The 12914-nt window shown below is 39.8% G+C and overlaps 1 long non-coding RNA gene across 1 annotated transcript in view; it reads right to left on the bottom strand.

The window, feature by feature from the left end:
• LOC131581793 (uncharacterized) overlaps positions 1-12304 on the bottom strand; it is a 53648-nt gene extending 41344 nt beyond the window's left edge. The window contains exons 1-2 of the long non-coding RNA XR_009278148.1: positions 11877-12304; positions 11700-11800 (exon numbers count right to left, since the gene is read on the bottom strand). This is a non-coding gene — a long non-coding RNA (uncharacterized LOC131581793). The remainder of the gene's footprint in view (positions 1-11699; positions 11801-11876) is intronic.
• Positions 12305-12914: the final 610 nt, after the last annotated feature.

Below are 12914 nucleotides of genomic sequence, written 5' to 3'. Positions count from 1 at the left end.
AAGGACATACACACATGATACCACCCTGCTCCAAGTCTCTCAGGAAAAGCTTCAATTTAGTCCTTAAATGGGAACTGCATGTTTTCAGACCAAATCTTTTAGATTTTCTACAGAGAATGGGAGCAACATCAAGCAGAAGAGCAAGGTTTGGAAGTGAAGAAATCCTGAGAAAACTACTATGAGGAACATGGGAATGCAAATAAGAGCAGAAGTCCAAGAAGAGAAATGAACTGAGACAAAGTCACTCAAATCATCACAGGCAAATGCACGGTAAGTAAATAATAAGTAAGTAATGCAAGAGTGACAGTTCACGCTGCGTATTTATATTTCTCTTCACTTTGTGTTCACAGAGCTCTTTGAAATGCAGGAGTAAGTTTCTGGGAGGCTTAAAGGATTTAACCATCTAGCTAAAATAAACAAAACACTCCTGTCTGCTGGAGCAGCAGTAGATAAGCCTAGTTACAAGAAATGCTTAAACTAGTTGTTACAAAAAGAAAAACAAACTAATAGAAACAAACAAAAAAAAGAACGCAAACCCAACAAAGCAAAGAGCAATAACAACAACAACAACAACAACAACAAAACTTCATCCAAACCCAAACATTCATCTGTGTCTTTGTTAATTTTATGTATGTGAATATTTCTGCCACGCCACCTGTTCTGTGGGGCTTGGTGTCCCAGCAGGAGAAAAGAAACACTTGAAAGATGGAAACACAAAAAAGAATTGGTAGGAAACATTCAAAAGGGTATTTCTGATTATTCAAGCTGTCCTTTCCAGTCACTTTCTTTGTGCTCTTGCTCCTGGGAATGATTAGCTGCAGTTTTAAAACACACAGGAGTGCTCAACATCAAACAACCAGACCACATGGACACATCCCAGATATTACCACATCACTATATTACAAAAAGTCAGATAAGTTTATTGCCCCTCCTCACTTAGACCATTATCTCTGCCCTCCACGTTTCCAAAAAAGGGTTGGTGGAAAAGATTCCTCATCTAGAAAATACAGAAGAGAGCTTGAACTCAGACAATCCCTACTTGATATTTTTGCTTGTTATGAGCTGGCAAGCAGCTGAAATTTTAGGCTGCAAAAACCCAAGAGATATTCGGAAATTAATCAATACAATGAAGTCTTCACATGAGAAGGCTGAAGAATGGGGGAGAAATAGATGCTGTATAAGCAGACCAATGGAATAATGACTGGATTCAAGTAAAAGTCTCTTCTGTAGTTCTGTGAACAGATTGTTTGGTGCACTATTGCTCAGTCTCTAACAGATCAATTTTTCAAAACTGTGCTTAGGAGTATGAAGAAAAACCACAATGGACAAGTCCCACATGACGCTGATGGGAACTTTTCAGTCTGAAGTATGGGGAGGCTCCAAGCGCACAGCATACAGCCAGATTCCATTTCCCCTGCTGTATCTGAGGTGTGCCTAGTTATCTCTTTCATGTAAAAATATCCATTGGAAACACACTAATATTTGAAAATACCGTCTCTGCAAAGTTTAAGGACACACAGAATGAAATCTGGATGCAAGCCTGTTGAACAGTGGCAAAATTATTTACTAGGAAATATCCATTCCTCACCTGAGCATTGCCTGAGCTGCTCTCCCCAAGCTCTGAACTGCACTTATGCAGCTGCTCTGCTTTCTCAGCATGTCTGAAAGCTTCAGTTGGTAAAAAGCCTTTGACATCTTTCACACATTCCTTTTTTGAGGCAGTGGAAGAACAATTCATTTTCCAGACACATAGTTACCCACCTTCCCCCTGGCCACTCTCCCAGAGGTCACCTAATAATTGCATTTCAACACAATGAATTTTGCATGCTGGCCTTATCTGGTAGTTCTCCCTGTGTGTTTTAAAGACCTGTTTTCTGTGGTTACTGAAAATTGGCAAGTGTCACATGAGTGACTGAAGAAAGCAAGCAGTGCACAAAGCCAAGGGAGAGTGACATTCAGACTGATTGTTACTCTCTTTTAAGGTAGTCACCCTAAATGCACACCCCTGTCAATTATTTACTAATCTCATCTCTATTAGGATCTGTTTACAAAGCTCTAAACATAAAGAAATATGGTAAGTTCCCATTTCCCAAGTAGAGGATAAGAATGTGTTGCATTTTCCTTGAAATGGAAACACTAGAAATGAATGCTACAGCCCTTCACAATGTTTTTGACAAAACACTTTTCATTAAATAAAATGTTATTTAATGACATCTGGAGTTTAGTTCGGGTAGGTATCTGGGATCTCAAGTGAAGTCACAAAGGTCCCAAATTAAAAAATTGACTTGGGAATCTGAAAATAGATGTTTCAACAGCTCTACTTCACAGACAGTAAAAGGTTTGATCTCTTTCCAATGGGGAATTTCAAAACCTTAGAAGCGGTTGCAAGACAGAATTTCTTGTTCGTCAGCCAGCTCCTGTTAGCATAGTCATAATAACCATAATCAGAGATTTATGTAGTCTTTTATCCCCATAGAACTTAGAGCAGTTTGCAAGTGACTATGATCATAAAAAGCATGCATGAAACAGTCACACTCATACTCCCCACTAAGTTAAAGAGGTTGGTCTGCACTGAAGTATGACAGCTGTTAAAGAACGTGCAGAGTTATGGTTTAAGAAAAAGTGTGAGGTAAATACAGCAACTAATTGAACAGCAAAAGGGATTTAAGTAGGCAACTTATAATTATTATAATTGATTTTAGGTATAAGATGAAAGCAAGCAAGCAGGTTTTATTGAGAGGATTTGTAAAACCTGCCTCATCTGCTGTCTCAAGAAAGGCTCCTCCCATCTGCACTTTCCCCTGAAAGCCCAGTTTTGATCCCTAAGCCAAGTACCATGTGCCTGCTTTCACCTGATGTACCAAAACCTGAGTCAGGTTGGTTTGTACATAGGGTTTGCCAGTGTCTGGAGAAGTTACTACATCACAGCTTCTCCAAGACCACCAGAACAGAGGTGGAATGTCATGGGAAATCATTTACATGCTACTGGATTAAAAAAAAAAAAAAAGAAAAAGAAGAAGTAAATCCCAATCTGTGCAGTTACATACACAAAATTTGAGGCATACTTACCACATCTATAAAGTTAAGCAGAGAAGATGAAGACAGTTGACGTGATTCCAAATAGGCCAAAAAGGCATTTCTCATTCACACAATTTTAGAAGCTCCACATGCCAATCTCATACCACTTGGGGCTTAAATTCATGAAATACTCCTGTGAGACACTTTAAAGATTATTGTGTCAAAGAGCAAAGCAGAAAGCTCTGACAGGGAATTTCCAGGAGCTTCCTGAGACAAGCTTAGCAGAACACACAGCTGCTGAAGTAGAGCTTCTGCTGAGAGAAAAACAGCTACCTCTGTTAAAAGCAAAGACAAGAAACTTGTGCAGTTCTGTGCAGGAGAAACACTCACCAAAGTGGCAAAGAACTGGAAAGAACATTGACAGGAACTTTGCGTTATCATGGCTGTGGGATGTCATTATCACTGCAGTGAATGCTTGTGCACTGAAGGCAAAAGAGACTAAAAAAGTAGTGTAAATATTGTAGGATTGTTGAATGAGATACTGTTCTTCTAAATTTGTTTGAATTTATCAGAAATAAAACTATTTTTTCTTTTAGAAAAATGGTTGATGGAATCTTCTCACATCAGGTTTAATTGCAATTATGAAGTCATATGTAATCTAACAGATAAAAGCTACTAAAAAGACTAATTTCTGTGACATTTTAGCCTTTTTTTGTTACACATATTTGTTGCAACCTTTTTTGTTATACCAGAATAAAGGGGATAAATCAATTAGATTTGACCATCTCCTCAGTGTCCTCAACCAAAGTGGAATTTTTAAGAGGTTTAAAGCCTTATAAAATAGTGGAATAAGCTGGGGTCATTACAGAGACAAAAAGCCGCTCTTGCTCCCTAACTGAGGCTATAAGATGTATCTTAGCAGGCCTGAACCCCTTGTGTGGGGCTGTTCTCTGTGCCCCGTGCCACACACAGTCTGGATACAAAGGTGAGTCCATTTGTCATTTGTTTCTTGCCAAACCTAACCAGCAAAGTGTGTTTGGACTCACTCTAACTCATCACACACCTGCAGTGGAGCAAAAAGAAACAGTTTAAACAAAACTGAACCCTGCTCGAACTGGTAATCTGTGAACCCGAGCAGCTTCTGGAGAAGGGTTCCTAGGCAAAAAGGGAGCGCAGAGTATAGCAAAGGGGCTTAAAAGTTCTTGGTGCAACTCAAAGGAAAGCGGAAATGGAAAGAAGTCCCTGAACAAAATTTAAAATGGTTTTTTTTTTCAATGAAAGGTCTCTCAGAGAAAAGAGCACAAACCTGTCTCTGGCCATACAATGATGCTGTACCCTCTTTCACTGTGGTCATTCCCATGTGAAGCTGGGAAGATGCTACCAGCAATTGTGGAGGCTACCTAGTGTTTCTCATTAGGCTCTTCAGAAGTCCTTGCTAGTGAAATCCCCAAGGAAAATGAATGTCTGGGTTTGGGCTCACAGAAGAATTGAATTCTGGATGGATATTTCTGTGGTGCACAAGGAGATGTCCTTGAGTGCAGTGAAGCTCTGTTCATTGTACACCCTGCAGACTATACCAAACCCTTTCCACACATCTTAGCAAGGACTGGCTAGCACAAAATGGCATTGTGTCACCAGGGAGCTGAGAGCTGCTGGACTCCTCTGCAAGCAAGGTGGTGGAGCTGGACCTAATGATGCCAAGTTTAGGTTTGGCCTTAACACTGATAATAATTTTCTGATTATGTGCTTGCTATGTTACCCTGATCAGCTGAAGATAGTACTGCTAAAAAATTCCAGGCACACAAGGAATACCTTAAAATCTTTTAATATGGCAGCCGGGAGTGGATGTACACCAGTATTTGTTCCTTAATGTGAGCAGTTGGGGGTTTCAGGTTTCTCAAACTGTACCCCATTTTTTCTCTTTTCAAAATAAGAACAGGTTTCTAGAGGCCAATGAAAAGTTTCATATCTTCAGGAGTACAGACCAGGAATACAGCCCTAGGTCACTGAGGGCTGGCTCCAGGGCTCTATGATGCAGCATTAAACTTAGTTTGCACAAGATTCCTATCCTTGAAACAGTAAAGAACTTTGCACTGGACCCTAAGTGCTCTTCCCTGTGGAAGTGTTAACACCCAAACAGTTTTCATCCTGATCATTCAGTTTTCTTTCTATTTTCCAGTGTACCAGCGCATTGTGAATAGTACACAGGAATCTGCTAAGTGAATTACAATCACCCTCAACAAATAAAGCAGCCTAAATTTAGGTGCATAAACAAAGACTTGCAGTGAAGTAATTGACTTGCAAACTACAAAGGATTAAACAATAAACAGAAGAGAATGCATGGTTATAACAATGATTCTTTAAAAGCTTAAAAAACTATTCGGCTGAGTTGTAAGAAGTGATTCTCATGTGAAAATCTTATTTATTTTGTAGAACTGTCCTTATTTTGACTTGCTATATCCCAAGAACCTCTTTTAGTGATTGTTTTTTTTTCTTTTTTAAACTAGAAACAATTAAGTAGTAATGTTTTACAGTGGTGGGGAAGATTTAGATGACTGTTCTATAACTGCGCTCTCTTTGGCTGCATAAGTAGTTTTCCATCTCTGCTTTTTTCCCCTGCTTACAGAAAGATTTCTTCACAGCTGAAAATGATAAGTCAAATATAATACAAGACATTATAACATAAGGCAAATATACTAAATCTCCTGTGAGGCTACATATATCAAAAAAATTTTAGGTTGCTTATTTTGATAAAAATGTGTCAGAATTATGAACCTATTCCCCTAAAGGAGAAAGTCAGGTATCACTGAACAAAATATACAGATATTAAAGGCTTCTTCATTGTTTTTCTATGGTAACTAGATCTAAAACAGATTAAAGTCTTGAACCTAAAATGAGGCAATTGGGAGAGCCCAGGTGAATCCTAGCTGATCTTTAATTTGAAGGTTTGGATGAGTCATTACTTTTTACAAATTTCCTGATTACTAAGCTCCCCAACACACATATATAATCCATACCCTGGATTATTTGTGAATAACAGCAGAAGCACAAGAAAAATATCACCTACTTGTGTCTGAGCTGAGGAGAAAAATAAGGTTCCTGCCAAAACCACGCACAGCAGAATGCAGAATGGAGGTTCTCTAATAATATTATTGGATGTGGTTTAGGTTCAGATGAAGGCAGGAGAGGAAAAAAGTAAAAATATTAAATGGAAAATACTTTTCTTTGCAGACTTATTCCATCTTGCGTGTGTATATGGGTTTTTCCCTCGCAGTCCTCTAACACCATCCTGTTCTTCACTTTGTCTGGTTGGAATTACATTCTAAAGGCTTTAAACCAAACAGTACGTGTGAACCAAAATTATTAAACCTTCTCTATTGTTGCTGCTTATACTATATATCAGTATCTTACCTCTGCTAAAGGAATAAAAATGTCTTTTCTTTGCACACAGTAAATGTAACACAGTAACTTTATCCAACCTAACATCTCCATGATTCAGGGACAGGGCTTGGGATGTCCAAACAATGACTAGCCCTAGATTTCATATCACTGCCACACCTCAGCTGATACAGGCTGTATCACTGTGTGTCAGATCTGCAGCTCATTCATGTGAATTCCATGAAGCTGAACCACTTCAGAAGCTGACAATCTCCGTCTGAGCTATTTTTCCCTTCACATTAGTACAACAGTATGGAAACATGACATGCTTAACTACCAGAGTACTGAATTGCATCCTTTTCAGCTTAATATTGCATAGCAAGGGACTGGTCTTTCATTGCAACATTAACCACAGTACCACCCAGTGAGGATGTGAAAAGCTTGAAGACGCTGCTTGCTGGTGCTTTAACCTAACACAGCACTGAGGAGATGCAATTCTCTTTGATTATCTTGTGCTAATAAACAATTTAACCAAAAAATGCTAAAGGAAAGCCCATCCCTGGCCTAGCCAAAAGAAGCAAAAGGAGCACCATGCTCTAAGCAGCCATAAGAAATGTAAACACGGCATGTAGAGAAGCTGTGTCCTCTGGCTCTGCTGCAGGATGCCAGATTCCCACCCTGTGTCAGAAGCCTGCCTCTCCTCAGCCAGTGGCAGAGGTCAGCTGGGCAGGGTGGGGGAGGCTGGGGCACACCCTGGGGCTCTCTCCTTTACCTGCATGTGGGACCTACAAATGCCTGCTCCAAGGCTCACAGCACCTCCTTTAAAGCAAGAGGCAGCTCTCCTTCCCCATGTGCAGACGCTGAAATGATCTTGTTCAGAGAACAGGCAGCCTCACTGCAGCTCTGCTGCTGCTGCTGAGCTCTGTCCCAGCTGATTCACTTGGCATTATGCAGATCCCAAAGATATCTGAGAAACCCAAATATGAGATTTTTAACCCTTTCAACTTTTCTGCCTGGGACCCACGTACACAGAAACACCCAACTCTACAGAGAGCAGCGCTGGCACACAGAAGCATTACCAGCTATCCATGAGCACAGATCCCCTGCCCTGAGCACCCTGCACAAAAAAGCACCCACAGCAGAGGGGTGCAGTGCTGAGATCCTCATCTGCTTCCTGGCCAAAGGAAATTACAGATGGTGGTGAGGAGGGTACAGAGAATTGCATGAACCTTGATAAGACCCCTCTCTAAATATATTAAATCATGTCCTGTTCTTAGAGAAAGCAGCTTTGAATTTCTAAGCCAGCTGCTGTATATACTCCAGGGAGTACTGTGACACATACCCTTGCAGCAATTGATTCCCAGCATAGCATTTTTCTGTCTGGGGAGACTCACCAGTTAAAAGACAATCAAAATGCAGAGTCCCACACAGCAGGGTGAAAGGAGCACTTGTCACCTGGCAGGTGTGCTCCTGCAAGCCATCTGATGGTACCAAGCAGTGTCCTCTGCATCAACACATTAGGATGATGGAGATGGAACACTGAGGAGGGGAAGAGAAAGCTGCAGCTTGTGATCAAGTCTTTGTAAATCACTGCTTCACACTGAGAAAATAACCACATGGACTATAACATGCCAATGTTTTGTTGTAGGGGATCAGACTAGCAGAACATCAGAGCTCTACAGCAAAGACTCAGTCCTGTGCTTTCCTTCCCCCCTTCTCACTTCCTTCTGATGCTCTTTCCAATGCATGCAAAAAACCAGAGAGGCATCAACAGAGAGCCTGCTTATCTCAAATCCTGATTATCTTCTGCTCAAAATGGTACCAGAGCCCCACAGAAACCTCTGTGGCAACACTGGAGCAGAACATCTAAAGGTGTCAGCAGAAGGAGGTGAAATGAGGCTGTACAGACCTGGTTATAAGAAATTAAAGTATTCAGAAATCATTGCTAATATTCAAGAATTAATTGCCAATAATTAAGTGCCTAACTTTCGTCCTATTTCCTACTTGCAAGCTTGCCACACTCTTCCTACCTTCAGAGAAGGTAAAAATCACATTTTATTGTGGGGAAATAGAGAAACAAAGCAATAAAAATATTTGTCCATAATAAACCAAAAGACCTATAACAGAGCTGGGCATCATTCTGAATCCATCCTGGCCCTTTGGACATGAGATCTATACAGGGCACGCCAGCAATGCCCTGAGGATCTGAGTGTCAGTGCTTGGCCATGGGCCCCAGCTGTGTATCAGTGCCAGACCCACTGCACACAGCAGCCACCCCACAGGATTCCCATTGCCACTGGAGAAGGATGAATGCAGCTCAGGACATTCATCAGGAGCTTCAGGGCATCCATGTGGTGAAGATCTCCAACACAACACACCCCAGTTAAGTAAATATTGTCCATAATACCTAATCAAAAAGAAGAAAGTTAAAAAAAAAAGAAAAAAAAGGTTGCATTTTCTTCCACTTGTTGTTAGCCAAATGCTGCTGTTCACCCAGGTAAAAATATTACTCATGTCTACAGGATGGTAAAAAGATATTTCATTATTAGCAGTTGCTGAGAGGCAGCTGTGTAAACTTTCTCCTGGTTCCTGGTGGTGGGTTGAGCAACAATTTGATTTACCACATTCAAATTTCCTTTTGGTTGTTCAGTCCATTACATATACACATCAGAGGACACCAGAGGAAAATTCTGGCCCATCTTCAGTTTAAACTATTAATGTAAGACTTTGACTCATACATCTCTCACACTATAAATGTTTTGTTAATATGATACAGTATTCAAGACGAGGATAAATCATGGCTGTAAAAATAATTTGCTTTCCACTTCCAGAACCACCCTTTGAGTACCCACATAGAATATTGAACTATGACACAATGAAAGCCTAGTAAAAGCTAATTTAATAAATTCAAATCTATTAATAAACCCAGCCAAAATGTGGAATGAGGATGGTTACCTTCTCCTTAGTTTTTTCATTGTGCCAGGGACAGAACAGAAGATTTCTTCTTGTCTCTATACCAGTTCAGACACTGGGACTTTAAACACTCTTGGAATAATAATCATCAACTGATCATCAGTTTGTGATTTAAACACAAAATTGAAGCAGTAGCAAAGCACTGAAAAGCTCAAGCCACTATTCAAAGCTCAGTCTGTGTCCTTTCTGATCTGAACCAAAAAAGACATCTGGTTCTGGGACCAATTCAAGATAGTTTGGCCTAAAATGGTGCTGGAAGCAGGAGCTGGCTTGCTAGCAAAGCATTCTTTTTTCACAGAAAGAATAAATTATAGAAATTTTTCCAAAACTTCTGCATTCATTGCTAGAATAGCTGAATTGCTTTAAACCATTTCTACTGTTAACAAACTTCCATTAGTTTCAGAAAACGACATACTTTCTAAAGTATTTAACAACCATATGTATATATGAAAGAGAGAAAAATATTTTCCCTCCTTAGATACTTATTATCCAATCATAAGCTAAATTTCTCTACCTGAGTTCCCTTCCTGAGTAGTATAATTTTATGCAAGAAAGGAAAATACTGCTGCCTGGTCACAACTTGGGATCTTGATAAGAGCAGAAGTCAGTATTAAATCATCTGAAAGCAGTCCAAGTGACCCAGGTTCAACATATTCATTAAAGATTTATATAAAGCCATCTGCATTAAAAACCTGAGCCAAAGGTTCCATTAAACTGGAAAAAACCCAAAATATAAGTTTGATGAAAGTTACTGCAGAAAAGCAATTTGAATGATTGCTTAGGAGCAGTGAATGTGGGTCCTTTCAGACTCCACATAACAGCCTGAGCTAGGAATACCTGCAGTATTTGCAGCCTAGAATAAATAAAAGGAACCTGGTGTAGATTGTAATTTAGGTATCTTGGATTAATTTTAAGGAAGTCTATATTCATACAAAATTATGACAACATCAATTTGTTACAGAAGTATTTCCATACATAATTTTGCCTATCATAATGTGTTGATTGCTTAAGAAGTCTGAAATGTTTTTAGCTCTTTGGGAAAAATCTGCAGTGAACTTCTAGCTCAAGCTTCAATTTATGCTTCAAGCCACTATAGGTTAATAAAGCATGTCCTGCAAATTACCCAGGCCACAGTGTAATTCTGAATTAGTGCCTTACAAACCATCACAGTCATCACAGGAAAGCCTTAGTCCTATAACAACCTCATCTCACCCACATCAGAGGTTTGGAGAGAATTTTGCACCCCATAGATCAGCTCAAATTGTGCTTTCAACCAGAAGAAAGGCTCCTTTTCAGTCTAAGTAGGAGAAAAGTAAACTCAGTCGTACCCTTGGAAATTTTTCCACTAATGCTGGGTTCCTTCTGCTCCCTAAAAGGCAAAAGAACTTAATCTGTGTTTACAGAATGCAGAGTGCAGAATTTTTGAACGGCCTCTTGAGGCAGGTGCACTTTCACACTAAATATGTACTGATCTAGCCAAAGAGAAACCCCATCCTCTTGTGCTCTTCTGTCATTGCCCTGGCTTAGGACAGCCAAACCCTTCTCCTTTAGGGGTGTGTTCACCTTTAGGTTTGTAGCAAGCTGTCTTCCTAAGCAAGATCTAAAGAAGACACCCAACAGTCACATATTCAACTCAGTGATCTTTGGAGCTCAGCTCAAGCTGAGTCAGCTTCTTTGATGAACTCCATGCTACAAATGCCAAGTCCCTTAGGAAATGCTGTACTGGTTCTGGCACTGAAAGTAAGTTCTTTAAATTATATTCTGTGTGACTTCTACATAGGGGAAAAGTCAGATATAGCTCTCTCAGCATAAAGTCTTCTAAGTAGATGAGTCTCCAATTAGAGAAAGATAGAAATCATTCATTCTGAATCTAAACATGCTTGGACTTCGGATCACACTGATTGAAAATTAGTGCTTCAGATTTATTTCTAGCTAAAGTAGGCTAAATTCCATAATTCACGATGTTTATTCTTTCCAGATCTACATACAGCCAGCAAACAGCTACTTAAAAATTTCCAAGTAGCTTTGCTGTATTTGTGATTGCCTTCTGCAGCTCAGAACCATAAAAGGTATAATACACAATTTTTTCCTTTCTCCAGTTTTCTTTGTTTTTCTCTCTCTTTTTGGCAAATGTCAAATAAAGGGACTTATCTTTCTGTTGCTATTGCCCATTTTTCAGCTGCATCTCTGATCTCATCACAATTAACTAGAGTGCTCCTCTGCCTCCACACAGCATAAAAACCGGGGCAGACCCAAGAGCAGGGATAAGGAGGAATCAAACAGCATTAAGCAACAAGCAATTTTAAATGTGTGAAGAGATGAAGTCTTACCTCTACAGAAGTCTCATCTCAAGGGACTGCTGGTTAGGAGGGGGATGAAATCCTGCACCTCTAGAAGTTCACTCAGCAGACTCAGCCAGCCATGGACTGCACTGCCATTGAAACACACAATTTGTGAGTGGCACAGCCTGTGTAGTCATAGATCAACTCACTCCAGTTCCAGCCTACCTGCAATTCCATACTCAGTCACAAACCATGCCTCCTGCAGGGACATCTCCATTGTAGGGGCAGCTTGAGGATTTGTTTTTCACAAGAGGATCTCTTTTCAAAGGATGACAGAACTATCAAGTTGCATTGCCTTCTTTGCCTACAATAAGAATGGCAGAAGCAAAAACTGGTCCCTGAATTGCAACTTAAGTGATGAGTTTTTCCCTCCTTTATTTTTTTTCATTTATAGTTTTACTCAAAGAGAGGATCTTCAGAGAAGAGGCTGTGCATGGAGCTTATCCTTCAACTTCAGCTGCTTAAAAAGAGATGCCAAAGGTCGCTGAATCACCCTTAACTTGCTACCTCACCTTAAAGCAAAAGGATTATCTATGGCTTAGCTGAACTCTAGGCAGGGAGCTGACACAGACTGCAAAAGATCCTGTGCAAATCCTGTAGGGACAGGTGGGTTCAGAAGCATTAAACTGTTAATCCAATAAAAAGGAAGGGACTACATTCATTACACATGCAATCAAATAATATAATTAAGCTCATTTTAAGGGAATGACTAATTAGTGAAAGGAAAGAAGTGAATTTGCATGACAAATGTACAGTTGCCTTCTCACAATTGAAAGTCAGAACTAATGGCTTGTTTCACACCTACTGTGTTATAGAGGACAAGAGAGAAGGGCTGTATTTATTGCTGCTCACACCCACACCAATTTATAGCCACAATTCTTTTCCAACAGCATGAGCTGTGTTTTGGTCCAGGATAGATAGCCAGAAGAAACAAGAAGTCAAAATCAACCAGAGCTGAATATAAACATGTGTTCACAAGTGTCTGCTCAAATTTATGATTTTCAATAGTATGTGCCTAGATTTAAGTCTGTTTTATGAGGAGAATGCAAAGCAAATACTGAATTGTTTAAACTATTTTTATTTTCCATGACCTCTACTATTGCTGCACTGCAAAACAGAGTCTCAAAATTAATGATTTCACCACACTGGAATCTAAGATTTTTGCCTCCTTTCCAGGTCCTATATTAAATGTCTATATACTTC

Source organism: Poecile atricapillus, chromosome 8, assembly GCF_030490865.1.
Source record: "Poecile atricapillus isolate bPoeAtr1 chromosome 8, bPoeAtr1.hap1, whole genome shotgun sequence".
Classification (NCBI taxonomy): Eukaryota; Metazoa; Chordata; class Aves; order Passeriformes; family Paridae; genus Poecile; species Poecile atricapillus.
Note: the sequence above shows the minus strand (reverse complement) of the source record. Positions and strands in the feature narration are given on the sequence as shown.